Source organism: Parasteatoda tepidariorum, chromosome 4 (assembly GCF_043381705.1).
Source record: "Parasteatoda tepidariorum isolate YZ-2023 chromosome 4, CAS_Ptep_4.0, whole genome shotgun sequence".
NCBI lineage: Eukaryota > Metazoa > Arthropoda > Arachnida > Araneae > Theridiidae > Parasteatoda > Parasteatoda tepidariorum.
The window spans coordinates 94,318,770-94,326,591 of NC_092207.1; positions in this window are offsets into that span (position 1 = coordinate 94,318,770).

Here is a 7,822-nt window from a genome sequence, read left to right on the forward strand (position 1 = left end):
GCGGAAGTTCTTGAAGTTTTTGATAAAATAGTTATAAATAAAATACATTTTTCTAGTTCCAAGTTTGAACTCAAAATATTATGTAAATAAATTATAAATAACTAATTATTCATAATATTATTCACCAAAAATTATAAATTTATTATTTAACATAATGTTTGTTATTTTGTGAAACTTTAGTTCAGGTTCTTAAATTCTCTCCAAATCAACTGATACAGCGCAGTTGAGCGATCAGCGGAGTGGAGTGGCAGAGTGCGCCGCGGTGCAGCGTTTCGCGTAATAAGCTATAACTTTTTATGGAATTGCGATCCATTTTCTTTTTGAAAAGCCATTTTGTTCAGAATAAAATTTACTTTAAAATGAGTTTTGTTTGAATTTTGTACAACCTTAACAACATTTTTGTTTTTCATTTTACAACTTAATTTCGCAATAAAAAATAAATTTTTTAAACATTTGTTCTGTTATAATTATTTTATCAAAAACTTAAATTATTTCCACGAAGAATGAGATACATTTTTTTTAAAATCCGTTCATTCTATCCTTAGATATTTATTTTTTTAATTAAAAAGAGCTTTGAAATTTAATTGTTAATATCTTGTAAAATAAATTAAATAAAAAAATCGTTTTGCGCTATTGTTTTGTATAATATATACTTTTTAAAAATCAGCAAAATATGTAAAAATTATGATATCAAATTTTGGGTGCTACCGCTATTAAAATTTTGACTCTTTAAAAAAAGAGAAAATCGAACGATCTAAACGATGTTTCAGGTGCGAATACAGGTACTTATTTCTCTTCACTCTAGAGATAACGCAATAGACCGAAGAAAAGACCCTCATTTACTCGAGCCAAAAAAAAACCATTCTTAAAGAGGAACCCGCACCCCTACTTGAAATAATCATACCTCGTAACCATAGTCACTGCCACCCCTCCAGACGAATGTCTGTCAGAGTACCTATCGTAGCCGAACAGTAATCTACTATATATCTATAGAAAAGACGCTGAAGTCAGGGCTAAAGAGAATAGAAGGGCTGGTTCACTCCTTTGAAGTATCTCTCGCCGCACCGATCCTCCGACGTCACTCTAGTGACGTCACTTTGGCGCAAAGCAATACGTTTCTGTCGTAAAGAACTTTTATAAAAATTCATTATCTAAATAGAAACCGCCTCGCTACTTCATAAAGAAAGGCAGGTGAAAAGAATTAAAAAATAGATAAAGTCAAAGAAAATTAAAATGTAAGTAAAAAGTATAAATAAAATATATAGTATATAGTTGAAATTCTCCTAATTTCATAACATATTTTTTAATGTAGTTATTCTAAATATTTATGATTTTTTTTAAAAATTATATTCTCTTCAATTTAAATATCTATAAATTATATCATCGTAAATTTAAATGTCTATAAACAATTGTAAAATTTCTAATGTCATTATGAACCTAAATTATTATTTTGTTTCAGTAATTAGCGTTTAAGGTTGATGTTTCCTAATGATTAAGTATGAACAAATTGCTATTAACGACATATTTTAAAATCAGGGATTCTAAATTTAACTTAACTTATCTTTATAAAAGAATATGTAGATAAAAAAAGTGTCGATATATGCCTTCATTTTTCTTAATAGTTAAAGTTAAAACTGAACTTTTTAAAATAAAGTATTTATCGTGTCATTTTCACCAACTAGCAAAACATTTTTATAAGTTTAAAATGGTATTTTTTTAATATAATAACCAAGAAAGTTTTTTTTGAACTATGTTTATGAACGGAAATAATGTGTTAATTACGTAAAGTTTGAAGGCTAATAACCAGAAAAAGTCTAACTTATTTTTACCAAGAGAAAGATGCAAAGTTATCATATCTTTGCTTGCGATCTCCGAGATCTGTGGACACAGTGACGTCATGAGGAAGGAAATCGTAGCTTCAGCTCTAAGAGCGGACCCTTGGCTGAAGTAAGGAGTAATTCCGCCCATAAACTTCCGTTCCGATACATGGCATTTTTTATCGAGGAACCGCTACTGAGCAATTTAATGTATTTATCATTATCAGTTCACGACGATAATCCTTTCTTTATTGCCCGCCCGGCGCACATAGCGTTAACATTTGTATGTGAATTATTATAATTCATAAACATAATTTAATATTTCAAATTATATATACACATTATTCTTTATAAAACATTGGTAGTATATAGTTTTCCACGTTACTCTTATTTTTTCGTATAATTGAAATAAAATATTCGAGTAGTAACGCCTACTTACTACTCGAATGTTGTCAGAATTGTTAAGACTACTCGCATACCTGCCAACTTTTGATCCCTTCCATAACGATTTTTCCCAGTGGTAGTAAAATGGAATTAAAATTTCAATTGTAAGCAAAAAAATACGTTGTGTTTGAAGAAACATTTGCTGACAACCATGATAGTAACGCATATTAATATATAAGCTTAATTTTTGTAAGAATAGTGGTGATCAAAATCATTTAAAAATTAAATTTTTAAAAGAAAAAAATAGTACATATTTACTACCACTTTAAATATGAAAATAAAATCTCCGTTTAAATACGGGAGAGTTGGCAGATATGTACTCGGTAATGATGATTCTGTGAAAATTGGCCCACTAAAAGTGAATGTAGTTTCATTTTCATTAGAGCGTAACCAACTTTTGAAGGGAAGGAGTTGTTAAAACTTTAGTAATTGCAATAATCTAGAAAAAAATAAAAATTTTGCATGGCTTTGACAATTAGGATAATATGAAATATTGTATTTTTATAGCTGCACCGTTAGCTGGTTAGGTGTCTGTGCCAATTTCTAGCATTATAACAGCCTATACCTATAAGAACTAAGTCAAATGCTAGAAAAAATAAAGTGGGGTGCATCATCCCCTAGCCCTACAAAAAAGTTTAAGTTTTCTAATTTGTTAGGCCATTTGACTTTCAAAAAAGGTTTTACTTGCGGCAAGTACAAGAGTTTTCGAAAAGGAATTTTTAGTATATTTTGTTGGAATTGGGGTTTGAGACAACACACGCGCCTGCTCGTGTCGGTCCTTTTTTTCTAGATGGAATTTAAATATAAGAAATCAATTTCTTGCGTGTAACAGTATAGATGCAAGATTTTTAATTTTGAAATAATTCTAAATTTCTTTCAACAAATTATGCAATAGCAATTGAATAGTTGGCCATGGTAATAGAGCAAAGAAAAAGTTGCATTGATTGACAATCGGGAATAAAGACTTAGAAGTTTAAGCGTTGTATGCAAAAGGAGAGCATTCGATGTTTCAAACGAATCCGGGATATTTGAATGAACATTACGAAAGAGGACTTAGTGCAAATGCGTATTTTCAAACCAAGGGCAGTAAAAAGTAAAATTTAAAAAGAAAAAATTACATTTTATAAACGAATTTAATCCATAGTGCATGCAGATAAATAAACATTGTCTAACACACATGTAATTAAACTTAAAGAATTGTTTATCTTCTTAGTGTTTCCTTATGCATGAATTTTTATTGTTTCTAAACTTATTTTTAAGCTATTTATCTAATCGCAGATGTTTTAATCACAACAAAACAATTTAACAAAAATTTAATTAATTTAAACAAAAAACACTTTAATACCTGAAAAACGTTATTTATATCGAATTTCCAGTCTCAGGTAAGGAGATATCCTATAACATTTTAGGACGAGGGTTCTCGCTGGATAAATTTTATTCTTCACTTTGCAGGCTCCTCTATATATATCCTCCTATCTTTGCATGCTCCTCTATCTTTATACGTTTATAGCGTGAAATTCCAACCAAGGTTTGAGTAGAAAGTGGGCGTTTCTAACTTTAGAAATCTGATCCTGACAGAAAAGGTAATGCCTACTTTTATACAGATGTGGAAAAGGAAGACTTCAAGAGAACGACGGGCGATTTCATCCGTGACCATTATCGTTCTAAATTGCTCATGTCAATAGCTACTTATTCTAGTCCTAAAGATGAGATTAAAATTAGATTCGCCCAAATATAATATAGTTCACAAGTGTTCTATTAGTTCATCCTTTCCAGACATGAAATGAAAATATTTCCCCGAGCCAATGATTTTCGTGCGTAAAACAAAATATTATCTTTTCCAAACTTAAAATTTTATCAAAATGGCTAGAAATATAACAAACATTTAAGACAGTAATTCTCAACCATTGTGTGCCGCCAAATATTAGAAATGATACAATAAAAATTATAATGCTCTTTTTATTATGAGTAAAGTTTAAATTAAAGAAAAGTGTATATATATATGTAAAATGATGCAGTCGGACCGAGCAGGAAAACAGACACAGGATTTTAATTAAATCAGAGTAACTTTTATTTGATCATTCTTAGTTGAGGGGGAGCGAAGAAGTGATGTTTACTCCATCAGCAAACAGTCTTTCTGGTAGGGAAAATCTTGCAAAAAATCCNACGTTTAATTCTCTTTCACCTGATGAACAGCAGGTATTTACTACTATCTTTGCATTTTACATGTGTTGCACACGAATTGACGTTTCTGGAAAATATATTTTTCTCTGAAATAATTATTCAAAATATTTATTTTTAAAAGTAAAAATCGTTTATATAATGATAATTTTTTAATAAGTGCAAAGTGTATTTTGAGGTGTAGAATCTTTTGAACTAAAATATCTTTATAACTGTTTTATAAAAACAGCTTCTCAGGCTGTTTTTCCATTATTTGCAAAACTTATTTTGTTATTATTTAGATCAGTGATTCTCAACCACTGTGCCGCGGCATTTTTGTGTGCCGCCAAATATTGGAAATAGTACAATAAAAATTATAATGCTTTTTTATTACGTGTAAAGTTTAAATTAAAAAAAAGTATATATATATATATTTATAATTTTTCCACGCTTTAACCGCATGAACATCTTTGTCAGCGATTGTCTTGTCTCTGTTAAAATGAGTTAAAATAAGATGGAAGTGTTTAAATTGTCTTTGACACACAATTTTAAAAAATGTTGAAATAAGTAGGAAATTTAACGACTATTAAAATTATTAATTAACAAAGAAAAGCAAGCTAAATATTAACTTTCAAACGGAAATAAAAGCTAATCATTAAACTAAGCTATGCAATTAATAAACAAATTAACAATGGATAACTAAAAAACAAATATATAAAAAACAAATTGACAAAGGATAACTAACAAAAAAATAAGCTAACAATTAATAATTAGCAAAAAGACTAGTTAACAAGAAATCACAAGAAAATAACAGTTAATGAAAATAAAACTAACAGTTATTCTTCGACTAACTGTTACTTAAAACTAACAGTTATTATTTCGATCTACAGAAAACAAGCTAACAATTAATAACTAGCAAAAAAGTAACTTACTGACTAATAAGAAATTAGTCGAAAGAAATAATTAATCCCTTAATAAACGTGCTTTTGTAGTACATATTATTTTATTTCACATTCAAAATTATTATCACAAACTGTTTAACGCAGTGTGTTATAGGTAAGTAAACAACTTTTAATCTAATTTTTTTCATTGTGTGCCGTCATATTTCGAAATCGTTAAAAGTGTGCCGCAACAAAAAAAAGGTTGAGAATCACTGATTTAAGAAATCAGTTAAAAATATTTGCCTAATGGAAATTTTAATATTTTTGAAGCAAATATTTACTGTTTCTCTCCTTTTTTTAGAATTGTACATGAAACGTCTCTTCTGGGCTGAACATTTTTTTCAATAACTGAAGATAGAATGAAGTAAAGTGCAGTAATATCTTTCGGGAGCGACCAGTCTGTGTTCCAGAGCAAAATGATCGTTAATGGCGGTCGGTTGTTCTTAAGGTGTGACTTCTATTGACTTCAACATGTTATCAAAAGTACATGATTTTTTTCGCAAGCCATTTTAATTTCACTCTGTGTTATTTTCTTGGTGGGGAAAAGGCACTCGTATTGGCGTCAAGAAAACCAGAAATCGATGAATAAAGCGTATGAAAATGTAAAGTGTATGAAAATGTTAAAGTGTATGAAAATGTTAAAGTGTATGAAATGCCATTATGCGTCAAAACAAATTTGCCAATAATGAATGATAGAGCTATTTCAATAAATAAACAATATTTCTTGTTTAAGTTTGCATTTTATTTTATATCATGGAAAATTAGATCACTTTAAAATATGAGAAGATGTTTGTTTGCTTAAGTGATGCTCAGTTTTTTTTTTCTAAAATAACTTTTTGTTTTCTGATTTTAACTTTCAACTCTAAAAATAAATCATTTATAGTATTTCTTACAGCACTCTGACTGAAACATAAGTTATCGATTCTCTATCAGAGATCCTCAAGAGAGCTATAAGATTATTAACAATTGTATTAAATTAAATAACACTGCTCCTAATATCAGAGTTCAACTTTTAAAGTTAAAGCCAAATTTCTAAGTGTTTTTTTTATAAAAATGAAAAAATTCAATACCTTTAATGCAATGGCATGCCTGCACTGTTTTAGGATAAAATTCCTTGATCTTTTTAATATATATAGTTCAAATGTATTAAAAATGAATTCATATGTATGGTGTTTGTACGGTATTTCATAAGAACTGCTTTTTATATTTAGCACTAAATTATGTTAATTCAAATTAAATGGGAAGAACCTTATTTCAAAGTGGCAACTGGAGACTTTAGATATGGGGCTGTTCAAAAAGTACGTACACAAAAATTGAGAAATTTTAACCCCTCCCCCCCTTCGTACATTACCGTACATAAGATCTTACTCCTTCCCCCTCTTAGAGTACGCACATTTTATTAGTCTACCCCCCTTTTTTTTTATAAAAATGAAAAAATTCAATACCTTTAATGCAATGACATGCATTAAAGGTATTGAATTATTTTAATTTTTAAGATTCCATTCTTAAAAATTAAAATAATTATGTTTTAAATAAAATTAAATATTTATTTAAAATAATTTATTTATTTAAATTATTTAAACAGTAGCACCCAACTTTATCTTTGAATCAATAAATAAAACAATCTTATCTGATCAACATAATAATTTCCTACAATCAATACAATTAATCTACAGTATTTTTCCAAGTACATTCCAAATGCTTCTCGAGAGACACCAATTCAGCGTTACTCTTGTCTGTGACTGATGAAAAATTTTGATTTTCTTCATCAACGAGATCATCTTCGATCCCCTCTGCATCATCTTCGTTTTCCTGGTTACGGAGGATAACCGTAAGTTCTTTCTGTCAACGGTCTTACAAAGAAGATTTGCATATTTTCTTGCGATCTTTCAAACAAGTCAAAGATCTAACATATGTATAATAAATCTGTAGGAAAAAGTCAAATTTAAATTTGGTGTATGCTTATAATACTCCCCTCCCCTTCGGGATGTACGTACTTTTTGAACGGCCCCTATAATCCAATTTAGAGACTTTTAAGTTAAATGTGGTTACGGAAAAGATTCCATAATATTTAAACACATTTTTTCTTTTAAAAGTGCATAAAATGTTGGATTTTTTAGCGTTCCCTAGCTGAAACACTTCCTTTTACAACAATGGATGTTTCACGCAAGCTTAGAATTTTCATTATTTTTAATTATCTATTGCTTTTATTAGTCTATTTCTAATTATATTTTTCTTCTTTTCATCATCTGTATTATATAAAACGCTAATACGTATGTATCAATAAAACCGATGATATTTCTTTTCCCGCGTTGGCAACTGTTTTCATTTTTAATTGATAGGCTTCGGCGCGCAAGAGCACGTAGTGAGCATCATATGGCTAATCTATATTATATAAAACGCTAATACGTTTTAATTGATAGGCTTCGGCGCGCAAGAGCACGTAGTGAGCATCATATG